Below are 25943 nucleotides of genomic sequence, written 5' to 3' on the forward strand. Positions count from 1 at the left end.
AATTCCAATGCTCCTTATCAAAGGAGAAATGATGACACAAATATTTCAAAACAAAATGCTTTGTGCATTGGGATCTTCAGAGGATTACAATGGTGCGAGCACGCTTCTTAAGCAAGACCTTGAGAAAAAGCATGCATGCTGCTTTGGGGGGAATCTGGGATTCCCGTTTAGTCAGAGAAAACCACCTGTGGCGTTGCGCGCGCTCCTCCAATTAGATGAATTCATACCGCTTGCTATTTATAATTCAGTGGCAAAAACGCCGCCTCTGGACAAGCATGAACCGCCATGACATGCTTTATGAAAGACCTCGGTGTTCATTCGTATTGTCGCCACCAACATGTTCATGTTACTGGTCATACATTTCACACTCCCTCACAATGTCATTTGGCAGCAAAGGTTAAGGAAACTCTAAAAACAACTCAAAGGAAACATGAGATAAATGGCATTAACCAATCCCCGCTGACCTTGCAGGCTTTTCAGAAAGGTCAAAAGGCATAACGTAAACCGCTACATGACGCAAACACACCCAGCTATCACTGCAGCAGAAGTGGGGGATGTTAGGCAGAAACCTGTGCAGTTCCCTCTGGGACCACTGCAAAAGATTTAGGACTACAGGTGTTTGGCAGTAAACCCACTTGGTAGCAGTCTGTACCACACAGATTCACTTGGTAGCTGTGGCTGAGCAGTCAGACTTCCCTCAAGAAGAGTTTGACAGTATACAGAGTATTCACAATAGGTCAAGAGCACACAATAGAACAAGTAAACACTGACCAGGGCTTGGTGTAAAAGAGATATAAATATTTATTTAAAACCACATCTAGAAAAAACACAGGCACTAATAGTAAGCAATTCAAAAACACGGTCACTAAAAGATATACACTCCCTTAAAAGAAAATTAGACAAGTCTTAAGTAAAGACCCACTTATTTTCAGACAGCGGTGAGAGCTTAACGTAGATGGCACTCTAATAGTTTTAAAAAGGGAGAGAAAAGCAGAGAACAAATTGAAACAGATCCCAACACTTTTTCAAGAACACAACAAGAGAGGAAGGCAAGGTAAAACTGGAAAGTTAGAGTTCAAGAGGCCAGATCCACTTTCAGAGGATCCAAACAAAATGTGTCCAAGGTCACGGTTGCAGTGCACAAAAGTCTAGTAAAGGTTCAAAAAGGAGTTGGACCACAGAAAGGGACCAGTTAGAGGGTCAAGGTGGCCAGCCCAGTCCAGAAGGTTAAGGAGTTATTATTACCTTGTAGCAATCTTTAGAAAGGGAGGCCTGGCGGACACGGTACCTTAAAGTGGTGAGAACGCTCCAGCAGGGGCAGTTGTTCCTGGCAGCGGATGCAAGTCGGTGCTTCGTCCGGGGGAAGAGAGGATCTCGTTGTGGAGGAAGACAGGAGTCCGTTGCACTGCCAGGGAAGAAACCAGCCGCGGAGTTTCTCAGGTACAAGGAGCGGTCCGGTGATTCGCGGTTCAGTGGTGAGTGGCTATCCGGCCCCCGGGGTGCTTGGCACGGGCAGTTCGACTACAAACTGGGCTGGGGTACGAAGAAAGGAAGGAAAACTGGTTCTCCAGCATGGGGTCTGGCATGGATTCACATGCTCATGAATATTCCCCGTCGTCAGGCTGGGAATCCTCGGTAAAGAAAAAACCAGTATCAGTTTCGTTTCTGATCTGTCTTTCGTAGTAATAACCAATCACTGATCTCTGCGTCATACTGACCACAGCCAATGACTGCCCTCTACCTAAGCCCCGCCTCTGGCAGCCATCTTCAGATTTTTACCGCACGTTCATGTGTTGGGATCCTCTTGCTCTCGAGCGTTAGTGCTATTTTTTTTCACGTTTTTTCTCAAAAACTTTGTTTTTTCGGTCAAAAGAGCCTCAAGCTCCACCGACTCTCCATCCGATCAACGGGGACCCGTGTCGGATTCGTCTGCGCCCCTCAAGGGTGAAGATTTCGTCAAGCTACGCTTTTGGAGGACTCCAGAAGTTTCTCAGGCCCGGTCATGGCCCAGGAGAAGGGAAGCTCGACGCCCGGAAAGCTGTTCAGGGTCTGCCCTGGATGCCAGCTGCACAACGTCTTCAAGGAGGACGAACACTCTTTGTCTTTACTGCCTACATGAGGACAAGACGCACGTGGAGAAGGACTGTGCGTTTTGCGGCAACATGTCGGAGCGGACCATGAAGGACCGCCATCAACGTCTCGCCAACTGGCTGGAAGGGAAGAGCCCGTCCGGCGAGAAGAAGAGGAAGAAATCCGAGCGGTCTTCTAAGACCTTTGAGGACGCCCCGGCGACGGGGGTCCAACATAAGGCCAAGCACCGCGAGTCCGCTGGCACCGGGAGCGCCGAAAGGTCGGGCTCTACGGGCACCAGGCTGGTCGCACCCTCCCCGGCACCATCAACCACGAGCCAACGCTCTGGGTCGGGTAAGAGGAAGGCCGAGCACCCGGCGAAGCTCCTGGAGAGGCCCCGGTCGAGCTCGAAGGCGGAGGGGGAGCGAGGCAGTGTCCCCCCCCTCAAGGATAAGGCGGTGAGCGCACCTAAGGTGGTGAAGGCCTTAATCCATCCGGCCAAGCCCTCTATCGAAACTGTCGCGGCGGCCCTGGCTCAGCCTGTGGAGGCTACACCAGTGGTGGCGACCTCGGGGCTCAGAGTCTCCCTGCCACCTCGGAGGGAGTCCTCTTTTGTGCCCATCGATAGGACCCCCGTGAAATCCCCCGTGGGGAAGAAAAAGGGGGGGGCAGGGCGTCGTCGTAGATTCGGCCTCAACCTCGGAGGAGGAGCTGGTCGAGGTCTTAAGCCACGGCCTCGGCGTGGAAGAAGACCGGCCCGTCGGGATGGATCCCGACGCAGGTGACGACGACATCGTCGAGGGTACCGACGGGGCCCCTGATCGCCCGTCGGATTCCCCTCTGCCAGCGCCGCGAGGCAACTCGGCGGCCATTTTGTTGGCTATACAGTCCTTATGCTCAGAGATAAGGACGAGACTACCGTTGCCGACGGAACCTCTCCCGTCGGGGGACCCAGAACCGGGACCTTCTGGTGTTCCCCCTACCAAGAAAAGAAGGATCCACCCTCCGCCTCCTTTTCAGCCGTCGCGCCCCTTCCAGCCCTCCTCCCCATCCACCCGAGGGGATGATACGGGGACTGACACGGCAGCGACGGGTACAGACGACGAGGATGTACCGTCGTCGCCTCCCACCAGGGCTTCTCCGCCCGACGAGATTGGATCGTTCCACCCCATGATCACCAGGGCATCCGAGCTTTTCCAACTCTGCCCTGAGGAGAAGAAGAAGGAAGGTTTCCTTTATCAGCGGCGCGAGGCCAAGAGGAAGACGGTCCTCGCAGTGCCTCTATTGGACGACATTTGGGATGAGGGCCTCACCCTCCTCAAGAACCCTTCCATGACGCCAGCTAGAAGAGACCGGTACGAGAAAAAGTACCGGGTCCCGGACACGGCCCCCCTGTGCCTCCGGGCGCAGCCTACCCCTGACTCCGTCGTCTCCGCGGCGGCCAGGAAAAAAGCAGGGGGGGGGGGGGTGCAGCCTCCACATCGACTTCCCCACCGGACGGCGAGGGAAAGAAATTGGACGCTATGGGACGCAGAGTCATCTCGTCTGCAGCGACGACGATTAAAGCGGCCAACGCCTTGGCTATCGTGGCCCGCTACGACAGGGAGCTCTGGTACAAACTGGCTCCCCTGCTGGACTTCTTGCCGGACGACAAGAGGGCAGAGGCCCTGGAGATCCTGCAGGAAGGTGAGGTGGCTTCGGACCACGCCATTACCGTTGCGACGGACATCGCCGACACTGGGTTCCGCCAGTTGGGCAACGGCATTTGCCTTAGGCGGCGTGGATGGCTCAAGGCTACGGACTTCCGTCAAGACGTTCAGACCAGAGTCCTGGACATGCCCTTCGATGGGAACAACCTGTTTGGGAAAACAGTGGACGATTCCCTTCAGGCCATTAAAGCGGACACCGAGACGGCCCGGGCCCTTGGAGTTCTGCAACGACGGCGGACACCCTTTCGGAGCAGCGGAGGCAAGGGCGCCTCCAAAGGTTCCGGCGGCGGTTTCTCCACCTACCGTCAAGCGGCCCGCTCGTCGTCTCAGGAGGCCTACAGAGGACGAGGCAAGTCTGGCGGACCCCGCCGTCGTCGCCAAGGAGGTCAAGGCGGCAAAGCCTCGTCGAAGCAGGATTGAACCGGCCGTGGGGTCGGGCCCCCACCGAAGCACCCCGGTGGGAGGCCGGCTGGCGAGCTTCGTCAGCGTGTGGGAGTCCATCTCCACCGCCCGTTGGGTGCTGGACGCCTTGGCCCGGGGCCACGCGCTCGAGTTTCAAAGAAGGTGTCCGCGCGTCCCCCCCGTGGCCAGGAAAGAACTTCACGTCCCTCAACTTCGCCTGGAGGTAAAGGCGATGCTCAGGAAGGGCGCCATCGAACTCGTCCCAAAGAGGCTTCGGGGCTCCGGAGTTTACTCGAGATACTTCCTCGTGAAGAAGAAGACGGGGGGATGGCGCCCCATCCTGGACCTGCGACGTCTGAAGAAGTTCATCAAGGCGCAAAAGTTCCGGATGGTCACCCTCCAGCACGTCCTGGGTCAGCTGGAGGAAGGAGACTTCCTGTCGTCGTTGGATTTGGAGGATGCCTACTTACATATTCCCATCCTAAAGGGGCACCGAAAATTCCTCAGGTTTGTGGTCCAAGGGCATCATTACCAGTTCAAAGCCCTCCCCTTCGGACTACGGTCGGCACCCAGGGTGTTCACCAAGTGCCTCGCACCGGTGGTGGCGCAGCTGCGCCGCGAGGGGATCCACGTCTACCCCTACCTGGACGACTGGCTCATCCGAGCCAAGACGAGGGAGCTCGCCGTGGTTCACACGGCAAGGACCGTCCAACTTCTCATGGACTTGGGATTCTCCGTGAACTACGCCAAATCCCACCTGGTACCCGCGCAAGACGCTCTGTTTCTGGGAGCGAGGCTCAACACAGTGTCCCTTCTGGCCTCCCCGTCGGAGGAGAGGACCAGGACCATCCTGGGCAAGGTGCAGCGGATGTTGGTGGCCGACGCGGCCAAGGTGAGGTCCATCAAGTCCCTCCTCGGAATGATGTCTTCCTGCATCTACCTCATTCCCATGTGCAGGCTCCGGATGCGCCTGTTGCAGGAGTTCCTGGACGCGCGCTGGATCCAAACGACGGGCAGCTTCGAGGAAAGGATCACACTCGACGAGAGTTTCCGACGAGCGATCCGGTGGTGGGGCACCCGCGCGCATCTGACGGCGGGCATGGACTTCCAGACCCCAGCCCACCAGGAGACAGTGACCACGGATGCCTCCCTGGAAGGGTGGGGAGCGCACACCGAAAATCTGCACGCAAGAGGCCTTTGGCTCCCGACGGAGAAATCCCTACATATCAACGTCCTGGAGCTCTGTGCAGTGTTTTGGGCCCTCAGGTCCTTCCTTCCGTCCCTCAAGGGCAAAGTGGTGAGGATCTTCACCGACAACACCACCACCATGTTTTACATCAGGAAACAGGGCGGAACCAGGTCCCCAGCACTGTCCAAGGAGGCGCAGGACCTGTGGCATTGGGCCGTCGCCCAAAGGATATTTCTGGTGCCGTTTCATCTGGCAGGGATAAAAACACCATCGCCGACTCACTCAGCAGGGTGGGAGCTACGGCAGGATCTAGTGGATCGCCTCTTCCGACGGTGGGGCACACCCCAGATCGACCTGTTCGCGACGGCGACGAACTCCAAGTGCCTGAGGTTCGCCAGCAGGTTTCCCCAGGCGAGGAGCATGGGCGATGCTTTCTCGTTCCCCTGGGAGGGCCTGTTCCTCTACGCGTTCCCTCCTTTGCCACTGCTAATCCGGCTCGTCAACCAGCTCAAGAGGTCACGGTGCAGGATGATCCTCGTCGCACCTGCGTGGCCGAGGCAGATATGGTTCCCGGACCTTCTGGACTTGTCAGCGTCCCCGCCAATCAAGCTGCCGGTGGACGCGGATCTACTCTCCAGGGAAGGAGGCGCCATCCTCCACCACGACCCGAAATCGCTGAACTTGCAGGCCTGGCTCCTGCAGCGCTAGAGTTTGGAGGATACGACATACCGGCCGACTGCAGAGAGGTTCTTGCAAAGGCCAGGGCGTCCTCGACTCTTAAATGCTACGGACACAAATGGAAGAGGTTCTCTGTCTGGTGCCACGCACAGAAGATTAACCCTCTACGGATTACGGCTCCCCAAGTACTGCCGTACCTGCTGACGCTGGCCAAAGCTGGACTGGCACACGCGTCCATTAAGATTCATCTTGCTGCGATCTCCCGATACACCAGAACCACGGGGCGGACGTCCTTGTGGTCTCATCGTCTGGTGAAAGAGTTCATGAAGGGACTGTTCAGATCGTTCCCGCCGGTGAAGGCTCCGGCCCCGGCGTGGGAGCTCAACGTGGTGCTGACCAAGCTCATGGGACCTCCGTTCGAGCCTCTGCACTCGGCTCCGTTGAAATTTCTGTTGTGGAAAACAGCGTTTCTTGTGGCCATCACCTCCGCACGACAAGTGGGGGAGATCCAGGCCCTTTCCTGCAAGGCCCCGTACTTGACTTTTCACGACACAAGGGTAGTGCTCAGGACGCACCCCTCCTTCATGCCCAAGGTACCGTCGGACTTCCATCTCAACGAACCCTTGGTGTTGCCTGTGTTCTTCCCGTCGCCTTCGTCACCGGCTGAGAGGACTTTGCACTCGCTGGATGTGGCTAGAGCGCTGAAGCTCTACGTAGACCGCACAAAGTGTTTTCGGAAGACGTCACAACTCTTTGTGACCTTTGGACCTGTCAATCAGGGGAAGGCTCTCTCGAAGGCTTCCATTTCCAGATGGCTCTCCGGCTGTATCATGTACTGTCACCGGTTGGCAAACCGACCGCTGCCTGGCCGTCCGAGAGCCCATTCCACCAGAGCGATCGCAGCTACCACGGGGTTCCTATCTGGTGTGCCCCTGCTGGACATATGCAGGGCTGCTACGTGGAGGTCGACGCACACCTTCACGAAATTCTACTGCGTCGACCGGGATTCCAGGGAGGAGTCCAGGGTCGGCCAAGCAGTGCTGCGCAACCTGTTCGCCTGAGGTGAGCCTGGTGAGGAGGTAAGATGCTTAATGTTGAGTTTGAGGTAATGCTTAATGTTGAGCCTTTGCCACCTCCCGTGGTTGTGCATGTGTGTACTGCTATGTATTCTTTATTCATGAGCATGTGAATCCATGCCAGACCCCATGCTGGAGAAGGAACAAGTTACTTACCTGTAACTGTTGTTCTCCAGCATGGGTCTGGCATGGATTCACATGCGAACCCTCCCGCCTACCCCTCTGCGGTTCTTCACTTGGTCATACTGCCACTTCACGTGCTTCCAAATCTGAAGATGGCTGCCAGAGGCGGGGCTTAGGTAGAGGGCAGTCATTGGCTGTGGTCAGTATGACGCAGAGATCAGTGATTGGTTATTACTACGAAAGACAGATCAGAAACGAAACTGATACTGGTTTTTTCTTTACCGAGGATTCCCAGCCTGACGACGGGGAATATTCATGAGCATGTGAATCCATGCAGACCCATTCTGGAGAACAACAGTTACAGGTAAGTAACTTGTTCCTTGTGCCCACCAGTCAGGGGAAGAAGCCTCTCCAGCCGGGAGATCTTCTCTGTCGTCGGGAAGTGGTGAGTCGGTTCTGCAGGGCTCCACCGGTGGTGTCGTTGTGGTAGGTCGGCTCAGCTTCTCCCTCGTCGGATTCTCAGGGCCTGTGGCGACTTCTGAAGTTCCAGTCCCCAAAGCCCTGCTTTTATGCAGAAAACCCCCATTCACTCAGCCTAGCTGTCACTCAAACATGCTAAGTGGTGAGCCGGCCGGCTCACCACTTGGGCCAATCACACAAGAGTGCGACCTGAGTTACCAAGGTAACTCGGTCCAGGGTGCCTAAACCCCCTCCCACAACCCCTGTGGTACCCACAGAGTGGCACCGCTTTTGGAGGCTTCTGTGGAGAAGCCCGCCAAAAAAGTGGAACAAAGGGCTCGACTTGGGTTGGAGTCACAGAAGAGAACACAAACGCCATTTTAGAATTGAGTCTTGGCAAAAAAAGCCAACCGGAGAATTAATATTAATTAAATAAACCGGCGGTATGTTCGAGGCTATGAGAATTAAATAATTAAAGTTGGTAGCCTCGAACAATGGGAAAATCCCATAGGAAAATATTTGCGGTCGAATATAAAAAGTAGTTTCCACTGCCACCAGCCAAAACTCGATCGGGGGGGATGGAGACGTGCCCCCTCGACTAACAGACCCCGGGGCAATCGAATTGCCCCGACCAGTACGTCCACAATATGATTGTTTGTACTGGTTTCTGTTAATAATTTGGGACTAGTAAAGCCAATGGCGACTTTACATGCCCTGGGAGACAGTAGTCAGTCCCAGGGTATGGAGTCTATGGTGGGGTGTCACTATGACACCCCTAGGTTACTGCACGGAGGGTGCTGTGTAACACATAGGAAAAACACATGAGACCCTATGGAGTAAAGGACCCCATAGCCCATAAAACACAGTACCACTCAAAGGAATACCATTAATCATGTCCAAGAGTGGGAGGAAAAGAGTCTCACTCTTGGCAGGAGGAAAAAAACAAACTCCAGAAATCCAGCAAAGCTGCTGGGGGACTCACTAGGTTAGGAAATTCAGCCTAAAGAGAGAATTCTCCCTAACAGGGGAAATCTCACATTTAGTTGCATATAAATTCCTGATACTATTAGTAGAATTATTGTTAGTATTATTTTACTATTATCATTTTTAGTGTGGGCCGTTATAAAGCTGAAACTATTGCATTGGAGTACATACAGCTAGGGAGAAATGGCATACGAGGAGGGGCACAGGGCATGTAGGTGCTGTTCAGTTATTTGCCCTCCCAGTGACTGGCCATGGCTATGCCAATCCCTATGGCCCTTCCCACCCAGTTCCTGCCCTCCCCACCCAAAACAACTTCTTGTGGGAACTCTTTGAGATCGCTTTAATCAAGCATTGCCATCAAACTTTGCACTGGCAGTGCCCGTTAGGGTTTTTTCAAAGCAGTCTTCTGAGAGTTCATGACTTAATTGGAGTTGTAAGTGCTACTGGTGTAATACACATTTCTTAACCAGGTTTACCTTCAGCCACTCGATTTATAAACACTAAATATAAGGTCCTTCACTGTAGTCTTGTTAAAACAAGCATTGGCAAAGCCGGCGGTTTTGGCTTCTGTTAGTATTAGGCATGTGCCAGGCACTGCTATTAGATGCCCTGGCACCATTTTGCACCTGCTACCATACATGGCCAGGTAATACCATCACGGCAGTGACTGCTTTCCCATGCCTCCTACAAAAGCCCCAACTGTCGGCATGGCCAATGCTTGTTATTATTCAGTTGTGGTTGGTGTCAAAGTAGATGGGTGTACATATTTTCTCTGAAATGGCACGAACGAGTGCAGCAAGTGAGCCCAACCAATTTACAGTGATTCCAAGGGAGGGATGCCTGTGAGAAATGTTTTTAAAATAATGTTTTGAAATGGTGCATTTTTGCAGCACACATTTCAGAAAGAGTGATGCTTTCTCTTTTTGCTAATGACAGGGAAACTCCAGTCGGGGCTGTTGAAGGCTGTAGAGAAGCAGTCACGAGGGTTGTCCCCCTCACGGGGTGGTGTGTTGAACCCATCAGACCATTAGAAGACAAGTTTATTGGCATATCTTGTGTTTTATGCAGTGAGTGGGCTGTGGCGGTGCAGCTGTGACCTTTAGTACAGCATATCATTTATTTACGGCTTCAGGGCTTGTGAACTATGAACCCCAATGACCTTTGGGCTTTTTCACTTGATGTAAAGTGTTACTGAATATGAAGATTTGGCAGACTTTGGCTCTTTCTCGGCCTAATTTATGAGCCATTCCCAGAAGCGGAACAAGAAACGTTGTACCCTAGTGCAAAAAACATTCCTTCAATGCATGTTTGCACCAAAGGAAAGGACGAGGTAAATATATGTCCTTGCTGCAAACATGCAGGAATAGAATATGATGTTTGCACTAGTGCTTTTTGATTTTGTCACTGAACTGCTGAAAGTTTTCTGTACTATGGCCTCTGAACTACTTTCAGGAGCGGCCGCTCCAGCACCTTGTGCATCTTCAAGCTAAACTTCATTTTGAAAGTTGATCCGTGTATCCGATGTCCTGCCAATCAAGAGTTCCTTCATGAAGTGATATTGCATCAGCGTCTTGCTTACCTTAGTCGACATGATCGATCTTGCCAAGGCCGGCTGCTGACCTGCCGCTGCGCTGCCAATGTGTGCACTGGCACGTGCGTTCCAATCCGGTGCGGTGCCCAGCCCAGGAGGCCCTCATGCGCAGACATGGGCTCATCGCTGCTGGGAAGTGCAAAAAAAGAATTTGCAGCGACTGCCTCGGTTGATGTTGGCGGCCTGCACTACAGGCAGCCAATTCAACACAAACCACCCAGGTGGAAGTGAAATCACGCAATGTGCTGTCGTGTGTATCCATCCGCTCCAAAGAGGCCCTGCAGGCCAGAGGCCTACCGGGGGATGTTCCAGTGGGGCAGTCCAGCCATGCTTACAGAAGACAATAGGGGCCGCCCCTTTAGTTGCTCTAGATCTCAATAGGCACATGCTTTTGTAAAGATGCAGTGCTGCAAATTATCATGCAATGTCTTGCTGATGCGGTCCAAGCACACACTTCTTTACACACAGATCAGTCTGCGATGAATGCATGAAATGGCATTTTTTTTATGCAATGTCATGCCACTGTATTCTAGAAACCCAGATCCATGCAAGAGTGCACTGCGAGACAGCCCATGGTGCTACACGCCCATACCAATGGCAGAATAGGGCTTTGCAAATGACAGATGGGTTTTTCACGCTATGGCACAGCTTTCTGTTAGGGATGGAGGGAATTGGACACTGAAGGGACCTTTGAACATATAATATCAGTATTTTTCACACTTATCCCCTCATGATGAAAAGAAAGGTATATTTATATGCATTGATCATCTAGGCCGATGTCCAATTTACAACATAGAAGTTACAAAACCTATAATGGTTATTTAAAATACTTTCCAATAATTGTATCAATTACTTTATTATTAGGGTATTTAGTCAGTGCGAACCTAGCTTGGGAAGTATCGTAGCTCTTTTCAAACAGGGTAATACATGGTGAAGGAAGCAGGGAAACAAGGGAACGCGAAGTTAACAACCAGGGAAGGTGGGAAAATGTACCAACCAGGGGAGAGCAGATAACCCAGTCTCATTTGGGGTGGGGACTCAACCATGCCTGCTAGTTAATCATTCATTGATCCACCTCCAAGCTAAGGGAATCAGCGAGCACAGTATACAACTCGCATTCATACAAGATCTGAAACAGGTTGACAGTGTCACTGGTAAGCGAACGTGCAAGACAACATACGTTCTTGAGGTACACTGTTCCAGCAAGTCAGCCTTGATTTGACAGAAATGTAATGTTGCCATTATATGCCTTGGTGCCCAGCCTAGGAAAAAGTCCCATATGCATACCACCTGCCTTTGAGGCCCATGTAAGGAAGAACATTGTATTTTGTGAGTCCCCTCTACTTTTTGCTGGTCTTTTCTGGTGCTCCAGCTTTTAACTTGCAAGTTCTACACATGTCTCACTGGGAATGCAACGCTTATATTTATATTGTCCCTGAGTCTCCCTGGTCCAGTATCTTGACCCAGACAGCTGTACTGGTCTGGTCAGTGTACCATATTACCATGGCTACGCAAATAGGATCCATTGCAGCCAACCGAAAGCCTTTTCTCCCTGAATGCTTCCAAAAATGATGGCTCTAGTATTGTCAAATCCAGTATCTAGGCAACTGCAATTTGTTGCCCTCAACTGTCATTGGGTGGAGACCAGTAATGACCATTCATGGTAAAAACATTTTTTAATGTGGACTATAACCAGGAGCACACAACGTGAAGTAGGGTTTGCATGTCTGGGATTCTTCTGGAATCTACATCCCTTAAATTTGCCCAGGGAATGCCTGTGAAAGGTTGTGTTCCGCGGTGGCTACAGAATGGTGAATGTGTGCATGATTGTTTGTTAGGGTTATTCTTCTGTTACCAGCTAGATCGGTTTTTCAGAAGGCGTTTGTGACCCGGCAACAGTCTGGATCTGCTCGTTGACCTACTAAAGTGAGCACTACATCCGCCTGGTGCCCCGGCATGGCAAATGTATCTGTGGAACAGTTTGCTTAATAAATCATCTGTGTAGCATAGCAGGAGCTTGGTATTGTCTTTGTTAGGTAAGATTTTCATAAATGTGAATAATCTTCCTGACCTGCGTCAACCCCAAATCGTTTTGCTTGGATTTAGTAATTATTTTCACTTGTCCCTCGGCGAGTGGGAATCTTTTTCCCCCTCTCACCTAGTAGTTTACTCTTTTTACTCTTTATGGGTGAGCTTTGTATGTCTCTCCATAGTGTGTGTTTGGATTTATAGTTCCCCGTAACTTTTGGTCTCTGGCAGGGTTTTGAGCTTCTCTTGTTAATTTCTCTCATTACCTCTCGGGTAAACTACTGTTCCCAAGAAGTAAAGTGGGATTCCCATTCCCTTTACATTTGTTTTAGTAAGGCAGCACACACCACCTTATATGGAGTGCTGTGGAGATACAATGTATCCCCTTGCTTACTTACCTGGTAACATTTTTTTTTACAACTGCAAGTTTATATGAATGGCCAGTGGCAGTGAAACTTTATTTACTTTTAGTCATTACTTGCTGGCTGTCAAATAAGCCACAGTAATGCACAGCAGGGTCACCATTCTGCTAAAATGCTGGGCTCCTTTTTGTTGCCATTTGTTTTCTTGCTGTTACTTCTTCTGCCGTCCTAGGTGGGAAATCCTTTGTATTCCCCGACGAGGCTGCAGAGTCTCTGAGAAGGCAGGAAGCGAGGGAGGAGCCCACACCTTCACAGCCCTTTGTATTTTACCTTGCCTGAAAAGAACCAGTTCCTAATGGGGGGTGAGGGGTTATCCTGCATTGATAGTCAGACCGCCCCTTTCTGTAAACTGCAAGTAGAATTTGCTGTAGTTCCTTATAAATACTCCGATCCTAGAAGCCGCTGACACCACTGGAAGCAAGTCCAAAGAGGAAGATTAAGAAACGACAGCTGTAACCACTTCCAGCAACCAGAGAACCTCCTGTGTAACCAGAGCCTGATGTGACCCTGGGGGTCCCGAATGCGAGGACTCCTACCCAGAGGCAGGTGAGATCCACTAGTCTTGAAGACCTGCAAAACAAGCCATCCCTCAATATGCTATGACCTTGCTGGGCTGCAAAACGCCAATACAAGGGGACCTCCAGCCTGAGTGCAGTGCATGGTCTTCCGAAGTCAGATTTCATCGGAAACTTTGATGGACTCCAGCTGGACCTCGAGAGACACTATTCGAATGCCTGAAGTCCCCTTACCAGAGTGCAGGGCAGAGGAAGTGAAAAGAACCCAACTAGCGATATTAGTTCATCTTGCTCCTGTAAAAAGGCACCAAAGCCACAGAACTGCAAGAAACTAAAGAATCCTTTGCTTGAAGCCCCCCCAGTCAATGACTGCGGCGAGTTTTCCTTTACTGTTTATTTCTTCAGTCTCCAGACCAAAGGACCGGATCCTGTGCTGCTGCATCCTTAAGGCATCCACTCAGCTCTTCTTTTCTGTGGAGGTACTGTGTTGGCTTCGGTAATACTTACCCGAATTCATGTGTGAATTCTGTAAGGCTGAGTGGGTAGTTAGAGTGTTGGGGAGTTTTCCCATCCCATTCAACCAGGCCTAATGCTGGAACGCATAAAGGGAGCCTTCCCTGCACACTTCACTCTAAAGCGAATACATACTTGTTGAAGAAGATATCCTCTGGAACACCAACTTTCCTGCAACTGAAACCTAGCCTGGCCTGCCTACAGCTGGCTCCTAGACCAGTCGGGTCCCTCTTCTGCCTCTGAGAAACCTCATGCTATAGACTAGGGAAGGACTGATAAAGATAAAGCTTCTGTCTTGAAATTATAACAAGTGTTCAAAGTACTTACTTGTAAATGAGTTAAGTGTTGTAACTATGTCAAATAGGATACGTTACAAAGTGTTACAAAAGTAATCACTTACCTTTAAGCTGCTCCTTTAAAAAGGGTATATGTTATTTTACTTGCTTTAAAACATTTTCCACTCTTCTAAAAAGTAAGGAGTGGAAAAGCCTTCCAATAAGATTTACCCACCTTGATTAGCTGTGTGCTGTTCTAAATGTGTGTTATTGGGTTTTGCTTACCCTGATGTGCTTTAGTGCATTTCTAAAACAGTCTTGTAGTTAATACTTAGCTATGAATTGCTGAATGCCCTTCTTAAGAGTATAATAGGTTCCTTACTTAACTTGAAATACATTGTGTCTTTCTTAAAGTGTTTAATTGGGCTATGCTTTCCCAGAACTGCTTCAGAGCACTTCTAAAATAGTTTGAGTTCTTATTTACCCTAGAATTGTATCCTACACTTTGAAAAGTATCCTTCGTTAAACTATCTATTCCTTTAATAGAAATAGTGTAATTGTTTAGATACCAATCGGTTATACTGACCTCGAATAGTTAATGCTCTTCTTAAAATGAATATTGCCGAGTTAATTTCAACTTGCCTAACTGAAGTAACTCCATTTGTGGTTTCCCTGAATTGAATTTAGTACACTTCTAAAATAGTTTACTGGACTCCTACGTATAATTGAGTAGCTTAAATCCCCTCTAGATAATATACAAGTTAAATGACTCCCACTGAACTGTGTTCTAAAAGGTAACATTGGTATGTAACTATACCCATTCTTGAAGGAAGTTACATATGTTGCAAGAGATACCTGTAACATTGATGGTCTAATTAAGTGTGTCTACAATTGATTAACACTGTATATTGGGACCAATAGGGACAACTGCCCTTGAATTACTCGTATTCTGAAAGCATACCCAACATGGTTTTACTCCCCATGAATAGCTTAATGCCATTCTGAATGTGCTAAAGGTTTGACTGACTGCTTGCTTATTGCAATCTATGGTATAAGGTTATACTTTGGTTTGTATACCATATGTATTGAGTTGGTTTTTTAGAATTGTGTTTATATGATGTGAATAGTACTTCCAAGATTTATCTTGTCCTACTGTATATATTGATAAACCATTATTTTTACAATAGTGTATCAGTCAGCCCTACAGATAAAGGGTGGATCAGCCACGTTTACTCCCTAGAAATAGGCAAATGTTCCCCAAAAAATAAAACTAGGGAGTAAAAATACTCCCAACATAAAATAAGAAACCGACACGTAGGACTGTGGGACCCTGCTTTCACCCACATGGCTCCATGAATATATTTGGATCAAGAAACTACTATTATTACTGCCTAATTGGAAGAAGTAAATGTCTACCTTTCATGTGTATGAAATAAGGAATTATTACAAAAACATTTCTGTTTCCCCAGTTAAAACATATTTTTACTTGCTTATAAAATACTTCCTTTGGGAATTAGAGTTACGTTTTTACTCCTTAAAAATCATTTAACTCCTACTTTAAAAAATATGGTGTAAAATACTCCATTTCAAAATCTTATCTACAACAATGGTATCAGTGTTTCTTTGAATCATATGTATGCTACAATGTGTACCAAGCTACATCCCTTTCTCCCTCCTAAGATAAGCCTGGCTGCCCTCTCTACGCTACCAATGTTCTCAGGTGGTACAGCCTCATACTAAGAGTGGAGTTTTTGTCTGCCGCAAGTTTGGTTTTATGAAGCCCTTAATTGGACTTTAGAAAAACTGTCCTATCAGTCTTCTCAGTGTGACGACCTCCAGTGACGTGTTCTTCTGCACTTTCTTTGAACTGTGACCGGTGACCCCCTGACTAGGGTCACCATTACTGGATCTTCATTCTGCAGTCACTGAGTTGCTGGTTCTTCACCTGCAATTCTCCAAAGGGTCCCCCAGACCTCTCTGGTCCGTTACTCGGGGGTCAGGGTATTTGGTTGTTGACTCTTCCCACACACCTGTCTACAGCTACCATCCACTGACTAACCTGTGGGCGCTTAGTCTGTTGCTGCACGACTCCCATGCTTAGCTAGCCCATTGAGAACTGAACCGCGACCTTCCCTTGTTAGCGACATTGCTCTCCTTTGCGTTCTTCTGTCCCGACGACTGATGTGTGAGCTCTTGAAATACACTGTGTCTCTGGCGATTCCCCAGATACTCCTGGGGGTCTTTTGGTCTAAACTGTTTTCAGGGCCCTGTGCGCAGACCCCTTACCTACTTAATCAATAAAATGTGCCTATTGTTTCCTATGAACCCATGCACATAACATTGGTACTTGGGGGTAACTGTGTCGAAGGCATGCGTCTCTTACAGGAAATCCAATTGTTGGACTTCTGTGCACTCATAGCATTTTGGGGTCCAATGAGACTACCTTCTGTACATATATTCATATTCCGAGGTTATATGAAATATGTACTTACCTGCTATATAAAATGCTAAATTATTCATATTTATAAAGCCAACATACAACTTTATGATTAAATATATTTTTTACCGATCTATTGTGTGGACCTTCGTACTATCAGTCTACCTTTAAAGTAGTATTATGCCCAGTTTTTATATAACCCGTACAAAGCAACAATTGCATCAGAGCATGGTACAATACACAAATATAACTGCAAAAACCCATTATACATAATAAAACCAGACAAACAAGTTAAAGATAACATTTACAAAAGTTTTTCCCACAACCAGGTTTACAACAATTTCATATACCTCCGGAAATCGGTAATAACACGCAAAGAAAGAAGGTAAGGAACTCCAACGTTAAACTGCTGTGACAGAAAAAGATGAAGAGAATGGTCAGTGAAATTCTGGCATTTCAAGTCAAAGTAGCTCCCGACAACGTAAACCCCTTCTACATCCAACTATAACCATTTAATAAGTTAAGTAGCTGGGAATATGCAAGTGTACTTCTTTATAAAACAAGCAAGCTAGTTTGAATTAAATCCTGGTTTCCAATAGGGGGGAGGGGGGTTGAGACTGAGGGCAGTGTTACATGCCGCTACCAGGCTAAAAGGTGCAGCATGAGTGGTTTGTGGGAGTCCCGCAAGTACAAAATTACCAATATCAACCTGGGACAAAACGAAAGACTACTAAGGAGCGAAAATGCTGAGCAGATACATAGAGTTTAAAGAGAAGAAGTCATATTGAGCATTCACCAATGCATTTAAATACAGGGTAAAGGTAAGACTAGAATCGGAAATAAAACCCAAAGATCTGACGGATGATGCAAACTTAGATGCAACAGCAGGAATGGCAGCATCAGCTAACCAAGAGAGAATGGACACCTGAAAACGAAAAAAAATGAATACAAAAAAAAAAAAGTTTAGCCATCCAAGATTGGGTTGAACATACAGAAGCTGAAAGCAATACATTTCACCCTCTGAGGAAACCCTCAAGTACAGTTAAATCTAATTAGTGTGCTGATGGAATGGAACTCTCCAACCCGGAGCTAGATCCCCAACAGCTACATATACAGGTGGAATAACGTTGTCGACTGGATCAACCTGTGGGTCACCTCATACATGGGGCACTGGGACCAACCCACCCAACATGGGCTACTACGAATGACTAGTAAGGAAGGAACAGAACCACCCAAGAACCCACACTCAATGCCCATTTGTTGGGCAAGACTATCCAGAAGTACCCCATAAGGAAGAGTTTCAAACACCATTGAGAAAAACAGCAGCACCAGAAGACATGCCCCCCGTCATAAAGCACACTATCATCATTAATCACTTGTAGAGTTGCAGGCTCAGTACTGCAATCGGAATGAAAACTGGACTGGAAAGGAGCCAAAATGTAACTACTTTCTCTCCGGTTGTTCAATTGAACTGAAACAACTTTCTCCAAAGATTTTCCCAGAAAATAATGATTTAACCAGGTTAAAATATGAAAGACTATCAAGAGCTAAAGTGATTTTCTTTAATAACAGAAATACATGGACAACCAACCTTAAGATGCTCAGGAAAATCGCCCAGGCTCAACAATAAATGCACCGAAGGTAAGATCAAACTGATTAAAAAAGAAATACTCCCTAAACGTGGTAGTAGGGCAAAGGACAAGGATCATCAGCAAAAAAAGTAGGTTTAGTTTTGTCATTAGAATAAATTCCATAGCATCTAAAACGAATAGTTTCAATAGTGATTCACTTTATTAATTTAGGAGTCTGCATTGAACCCATGGGGATATTAACCCAAATAACTGAAAAAAAAACATTTCTAATCGGAGAGCCAAGGTAATTCAGACAACTGGACTCTTCAAAACATTTAAAAGAAAGATCTTAGCGTGTTCAAAGATGGTGTAATCTGCCTGTAGTAGTAAAGTCTTTTAGCCTCTCAAATTACGAGCATAAACTACATGGAATTTTCAATGGTAGTCCATTCCTTTCAAATAAAAACCTGCACCAATTTCGCTCGAAACGATTTACTAATTGGCACTAACTATTCAAGACAAAAGAAAAACCGAGTAGATTGCTTACTGCCAAGAAGTGTCACTTACAATAGATCAATGCTTTCAATAACAGAGGCCTTATCCTGGCAATAGTACCTGATAAGTCTAGTACCTTCTCTTGACAGTTTTTCCAAGCTCCATCTATGGCCTTACGGACATCCTTTGATTGCCTGGTGACAAATGTTAACATTTTAGGATCCAATTCTGGAGTGTTTGCTACTTTTCCAGCCAGTTCTGGACGTGGACATTATGATTTCCTTTTCTAGGGCTTCCTCAATCGTTGTGCCATATATAAGGCCATTCTAGGAGAAGGTTGCCAATCCGTGGATTTGAGGTGTCTTGTGATATCAGGGTCGTACATATCTCAGTTCCATGTATTGCTCTTAAAAATTCTTTTCTTGATTTTTTCTTCGCTCACAAGGGCTTGATTAGAAATACCTCTAATACCTCTTTGAGAGGTGTATCATCGTCCGTAGACGTGTTAGTCTCGCCCATACCGTCTTTCCCTGACATGGCCGACCCCTGTAGGAAAGCATCTTGCAGCTTCCCGAAAGCGTCAGCAGTCACTAGGGTGCATTTACTGCCTGCATCATGACCCGGGGGAGTAGAAGAGTCATTGCTCCCCTCTTTCTGCAAGTGCTTCACAGACGTGTTACGAAGTGGTGACTCATCACTTCTCTTGTTGCCCTCAATGAGGGCTTCTAGGCATCCAGCCTCTCTTACAGGGGTTTAATGCCTTGAGCCACTGCTTGTACTAGAGAATCTCCTACCACCTGTTTAAAATTGAGTGCTAGATCTGCATTTCCCTGGGCACTAGCCTCTTCGCTCCAGCAGTACTCCATGGAAGCTGCGGTCTGATGTATTATGTGAGGAATCTCAGGGCATACTCACTTTTCCCCAGTATATCCTCCTCCCAGGTGGCCTGGAAAAGGCTGTCTTTTTCAGATCCTGACCCTGGGGGTGGATATGTGAGGATCGATCACCTTGGTGGAGGAGACTTGGGGAGTGGGGAATGAGGCACCCTTAGATGGCACAGTATTCCCATTTCACCATGAGCCTAATGTCCCCCAAGCCTTTATAGACCAACTAGAGAAGTACATCCTCTCTTTATTAACAAACACACACGTTATGTACTCAGGAAGTACATCGAGAATGGGGTCAACTGTGGAAGCCAGTCTACGACTTCTGGACGAGAGCAGACCTATCCTGGAAGGCGTTGTGGCAGACTGAGTGCTCAAGAAACTCTGGAAGATGCAGTGTATGCAGCAGGAAGCTGTAAGCTGGTGGCAGACTGAGAAAAGGGAACTGGTGTGACCAGGCAAAGCTGCAGTGTGAGAACCCGAGCTGCGAGAGAAGCATCAGTGGCCATGGAGAGAGAGAGCAAGATGCTGCATGAGAGAGAGAGCTTGTGGCAGCTGTAAGCCTCACTGGAACGCTGTAAGCTCAGACCAGTGAGTCAACCTAGGAAAGAGGACATTGGGACGGCAAGCGAGCATGCAATGCTTTTGATTAATGACATTTTGAATGAAAGCAAGTACTTTTTGAATACAGATCCGAATAAAAGCAGGTTTCTCCAGCATGGGGTCTGGCATGGATTCACATGCTCATGAATATTCCCCGTCGTCAGGCTGGGAATCCTCGGTAAAGAAAAAACCAGTATCAGTTTCGTTTCTGATCTGTCTTTCGTAGTAATAACCAATCACTGGTCTCTGCGTCATACTGACCACAGCCAATGACTGCCCTCTACCCAAGCACCGCCTCTGGCAGCCATCTTCAGATTTTTACCGCACGTTCATGTGTTGGGATCCTCGTGCTATTGCTCTCGAGCGTTAGTGCTATTTTTTCGCGCTTTTTACAAAAACTTCGATTCTTTCGGTCAAAAGAGCCTCAAGCTCCACCGATCCTACATCCGATCAACGGGGACCCGTGTCGGATTCATCTGTGCCCCTCAAGGGTGAAGATTTCGTCGAGCTACACTTCGGAGGACTCCAGAAGCTTCTCAGGCCCTGTCTCGGAGATGGCCCAGGAGAAGGGAAGCTCGACGCCCGGAAAGCTGTTCAGGGTCTGCCCTGGATGCCAGCTGCAGAACGTCTTCAAGGAGGACGAACACTCTTTCTGCCTTTACTGCCTTCATGAGGACAAGACGCACGTGGAGAAGGACTGTGCGTTTTGCGGCAACATGTCGGAACGGACCATGAAGGACCGCCATCAACGTCTCGCCAACTGGCTGGAGGGTAAGAGCCCGTCTGGCGAGAAGAAGAAGAAATCCGAGCGGTCTTCTAAGACCTTTGAGGGCGCCCCGGCGACGGGGGCCCAACATAAGGCCAAGCACCGCGAGTCCGCTGGCACCGGGAGCGCCGAACGGTCGGGCTCTGCGGGCGCCAGGCAGGGCGCACCCTCCCCGGCACCATCAACCACGAGCCAACGCTCTGGGTCGGGTAAGAGGAAGGCCGAGCACCCGGCGAAGCTCCTGGAGAGGCCCCGGTCGAGCTCTAAGGCAGAGGAGGAGCGTGGCAGTGCCCCCTCCCTCAAGGATAAGGCGGTGAGCGCACCTAAGGTGGTGAAGGCCTTGATCCATCCGACCAAGCCCTCTATCGAAACGGTCGCGGCGGCCCTGGCTCAGCCTGTGGTGGCTGCACCAGTGTTGGCGACCTCAGGGCCCAGAATCTCCCTGCCTCCTCGGAGGGAGTCTTCCTTTGTGCCCATCGATAGGACCCCCGTGAAACCCTCCGTGGGGAAGAAGAAGGGGGGGCAGGGCGTCGTCGTAGAGTCGGCCTCAACCTCAGAAGAGGAACTGATCGAGGTCTTAAGCCACGGCCTAGGCGTGGAAGAAGGCCAGCCCGTCGGAATGGACCCCGACGCAGGTGACGACGACGACATCGTCGAGGATACCGACGGGGCCCCTGCTCGCCCGTCGGATTCCCCTCTGCCAGCGCCGCAAGACAACTCGGCGGCCATTTTGTTGGCCATACAGTCCTTATGCTCCGAGATAAGGACGAGGCTACCGTTACCGACGGAGGAACCTCTCCCGTCGGGGGATCCAGAACCGGGACCTTCTGGTGTTCCCCCTACCAAGAAAAGAAGGATCCATCCACCACCTCCTTTTCAACCGTCGCGCCCCTTCCAGCCCTCCTCCCCGTCCACCCGAGGGGATGATACGGGGACTGACACGGCAGCGACGGGTACGGACGACGAGGCATACGACGAGGATTTTCCGTCGTCGCCTCCCACCAGGGCCTCTCCGCCCGACGAGATCGGATCTTTCCACTCCATGATCTCCAGGGCTTCCGAGCTTTTCCAACTCTGCCCTGAGGAGAAGAAAAAGGAAGGCTTCCTTTATCAGCGGCGCGAGGCCAAGAGGAAGACGGTCCTCGCAGTGCCTCTGTTGGACGACATTTGGGATGAGGGCCTTTCCCTCCTCAAGAACCCTTCCACGACGCCAGCTAGAAGAGACCGGTACGAGAAAAAGTACCGGGTCCCGGACACGGCCCCCCTATGCCTCCGGGCGCAGCCTACCCCGGACTCCGTCGTCTCCGCGGCAGCCAGGAAGAAAGCGGGGGGGGGTGCAGCCTCCACATCGACTTCCCCGCCGGACGGCGAGGGAAAGAAATTGGATACTATGGGGCGTAGAGTCATCTCGTCGGCAGCGACGACGATTAAAGCGGCCAACGCCTTGGCTATCGTGGCCCGCTACGACAGGGAGCTCTGGTACAAGATGGCTCCTCTGCTGGATTTTCTGCCGGACGACAAGAGGGCGGAGGCCCTTGAGATCCTGCAGGAAGGTGAGGTGGCCTCGGACCACGCCATCACCGTGGCGACGGACATCGCCGACACTGGATTCCGCCAGCTGGGCAACGGTGTTTGCCTTCGACGTCGTGGATGGCTCAAAGCTACGGACTTCCGGCAGGACGTCCAGACCAGAGTCCTGGACATGCCCTTCGACGGGAACAACCTGTTTGGGAAGACAGTGGACGATTCCCTTCAGGCCATCAAGGCGGATACTGAGACGGCCCGGGCCCTTGGAGTCCTGCAACGACGGACGCCCTTTCGGAGCGGCGGAGGCAAGGGCGCCTCCAAAGGTTCCGGCGGCGGTTTCGCTTCCTACCGTCAAGCGGCCCGCTCGTCGTCGCAAGAGGCCTACAGAGGACGAGGCAAGTCTAGCGGACCCCGCCGTCGTCGCCAAGGAGGTCAAGGCGGCAAGGCCGCGTCCAAGCAGGATTGAACCGGCCTTGGGGTCGGGCCCCCACCGAAGCACCCCGGTGGGAGGCCGGCTGGCGGGCTTCGTCAGCGTGTGGGAGTCCATCTCCACCGACCGTTGGGTGCTGGACGCCCTGGCCCGGGGCCACGCGCTCGAGTTTCAAAGAAGGTGCCCGCGCGTCCCCCCCGTGGCCAGGAAAGAACTTCACGTCCCTCAACTTCTCCTGGAGGTAAAGGCGATGCTCAGAAAGGGCGCCATCGAACTCGTCCCAAAGAGGCTTCGGGGCTCCGGAGTCTACTCGAGATACTTCCTCGTGAAGAAGAAGACGGGAGGATGGCGCCCCATCCTGGACCTGCGACGTCTGAACAAGTTCATCAAGGCGCAGAAGTTCCGGATGGTCACCCTCCAGCACGTCCTGGGTCAGCTGGAGGAAGGAGACTTCCTATCGTCATTGGATTTGGAGGATGCCTACTTCCACATTCCCATCCTAAAGGGGCACCGCAAATTCCTCAGATTCGTGGTCCAAGGGCGTCATTACCAGTTCAAAGCCCTTCCCTTCGGACTACGGTCGGCACCCAGGGTATTCACCAAGTGCCTTGCACCGGTGGCGGCGCAGCTGCGCCGCGAGGGGATCCACGTCTACCCCTACCTGGACGACTGGCTCATCCGCGCCAAGACGAGGGAGCTCGCCGTGGTCCACACGGCAAGGACCGTCCAACTCCTCAGGGACCTGGGATTCTCCGTGAACTACGCCAAATCCCACCTGGTGCCCGCGCAAGTCGCACTGTTTCTGGGAGCGAGGCTCGACACAGTGTCCCTTCTGGCCTCCCCGTCGGAGGAGAGGACCAGGACCATCTTGGGCAAGGTGCAACGGATGTTGGTGGCCGACGCGGCCAAAGTGAGGTCCATCAAGTCCCTCCTCGGGATGATGTCTTCCTGCATCTACCTCATTCCCATGTGCAGGCTCCGGATGCGCCCGTTGCAAGAATTCCTGGATGCGCGCTGGATCCAGACGACGGGCAGCTTCGAGGAAAGGATCAAGCTCGACGAGAGTTTCCGACGAGCGATACGGTGGTGGGGCACCCGCGCGCATCTGACGGCGGGCATGGACTTCCAGACCCCAGCCCACCAGGAGACTGTGACCACGGATGCCTCCCTGGAAGGGTGGGGAGCGCACACCGAAAATCTGCACGCAAGGGGACTCTGGCTCCCGACGGAGAAGTCCCTACATATCAACATCCTGGAGCTCCGTGCAGTGTTTTGGGCCCTCAGGTCCTTCCTTCCGTCCCTCAAGGGCAAGGTGGTGAGGATCTTCACCGACAACACCACCACCATGTTTTACATCAGGAAACAGGGCGGAACCAGGTCCCTAGCGCTGTCCAAGGAGGCGCAGGACCTGTGGCATTGGGCCGTCGCCCAAGGGATTTTTCTGGTGCCGTTTCATCTGGCAGGGATAAAAAACACCATCGCCGACTCACTCAGCAGGGAGCTGCGCTCGTGCCACGAGTGGGAACTACGGCAGGATCTGGTGGATCGCCTCTTCCGACGGTGGGGCACACCCCAGATCGACCTGTTCGCGACGGCGACGAACGCCAAGTGCCGGAGGTTCGCCAGCAGGTTTCCCCAGACGAGGAGCATGGGCGATGCTTTCTCGTTCCCCTGGGAGGGCCTGTTCCTCTACGCGTTCCCTCCCTTGCCTCTGCTAATCCGGCTCGTCAACCAGCTCAAGAGGTCACGGTGCAGGATGATCCTCGTCGCACCTGCGTGGCCGAGGCAGATATGGTTCCCGGACCTTCTGGACTTGTCAGCGTCCCCGCCGATCAAGCTGCCGGCGGACGCGGATCTACTCTCCAGGGAAGGAGGCGCCATCCTCCACCACGACCCGAAGTCGCTGAACTTGCAGGCCTGGCTCCTGCAGCACTAGAGTTTGGAGGATACGACATACCGGCCGATTGCAGAGAGGTTCTTGCAAAGGCCAGGGCGTCCTCGACTCTTAAATGCTATGGACACAAATGGAAGAGGTTCTCTGTCTGGTGCCACGCACAGAAGATTAACCCTCTACGGATTACGGCTCCCCAAGTACTGCCGTACCTGCTGACGCTGGCCAAAGCTGGTCTGGCACATGCGTCCATCAAGATTCATCTTGCTGCGATCTCCCGATACACCAGAACCACGGGCCGGACGTCCTTGTGGTCTCATCGTCTGGTGAAAGAGTTCATGAAGGGACTGTTCAGATCGTTCCCGCCGGTGAAGGCTCCGGCCCCGGCGTGGGAGCTCAACGTGGTGCTGACCAAGCTCATGGGACCTCCGTTCGAGCCTCTGCACTCGGCCCCGTTGAAGTTTCTATCGTGGAAAACAGCTTTTCTTGTGGCCATCACCTCCGCACGACGAGTGGGAGAGATCCAGGCCCTTTCCTGCAAGGCCCCGTACTTAACTTTCCACGACACGAGGGTAGTGCTCAGGACGCACCCCTCCTTCATGCCCAAGGTACCGTCGGACTTCCATCTCAACAAACCCTTGGTGTTACCTGTGTTCTTCCCGTCGCCTTCGTCGGCGGCTGAGAGGACTTTGCACTCGCTGGATGTAGCTAGAGCGCTGAAGTTCTACGTGGACCGCACGAAGGGTTTTCGGAAGACGTCACAACTCTTTGTGAACTTTGGACCTGTCAATCAGGGGAAGGCTCTCTCGAAGGCTTCCATCTCCAGATGGCTCTCCGGCTGTATCATGTGCTGTCACCGGTTGGCAAACCGACCGCTGCCTGGCCGTCCGAGAGCCCATTCCACCAGAGCGATCGCAGCTACCACGGCGTTCCTATCTGGTGTGCCCCTGCTGGACATATGCAGGGCTGCTACGTGGAGGTCGACGCACACCTTCACGAAATTCTACTGCGTCGACCGGGATTCCAGGGAGGAGTCCAGGGTCGGCCAAGCAGTGCTGCGCAACCTGTTCGCCTGAGGTGAGCCTGGTGAGGAGGTAAGATGCTTAATGTTGAGTTGATGTGATGCTTAATGTTGAGCCTTTGCCACCTCCCGTGGTTGTGCATGTGTGTACTGCTATGTATTCTTTATTCATGAGCATGTGAATCCATGCCAGACCCCATGCTGGAGAAGGAACAAGTTACTTACCTGTAACTGTTGTTCTCCAGCATGGGTCTGGCATGGATTCACATGCGAACCCTCCCGCC

At 50.9% G+C, this 25943-nt stretch overlaps 1 protein-coding gene across 1 annotated transcript in view; it reads right to left on the reverse strand.

The window, feature by feature from the left end:
• The window catches only part of LOC138567279 (uncharacterized), a 215709-nt gene that overhangs the window by 1812 nt on the left and 187954 nt on the right, over window positions 1-25943 (reverse strand). The gene's annotated exons all lie outside the window — the stretch shown is intronic.

Source organism: Ambystoma mexicanum, chromosome 2p (genome assembly GCF_040938575.1).
Source record: "Ambystoma mexicanum isolate Mex_15411 chromosome 2p, UKY_AmexF1_1, whole genome shotgun sequence".
NCBI classification, from domain to species: domain Eukaryota; kingdom Metazoa; phylum Chordata; class Amphibia; order Caudata; family Ambystomatidae; genus Ambystoma; species Ambystoma mexicanum.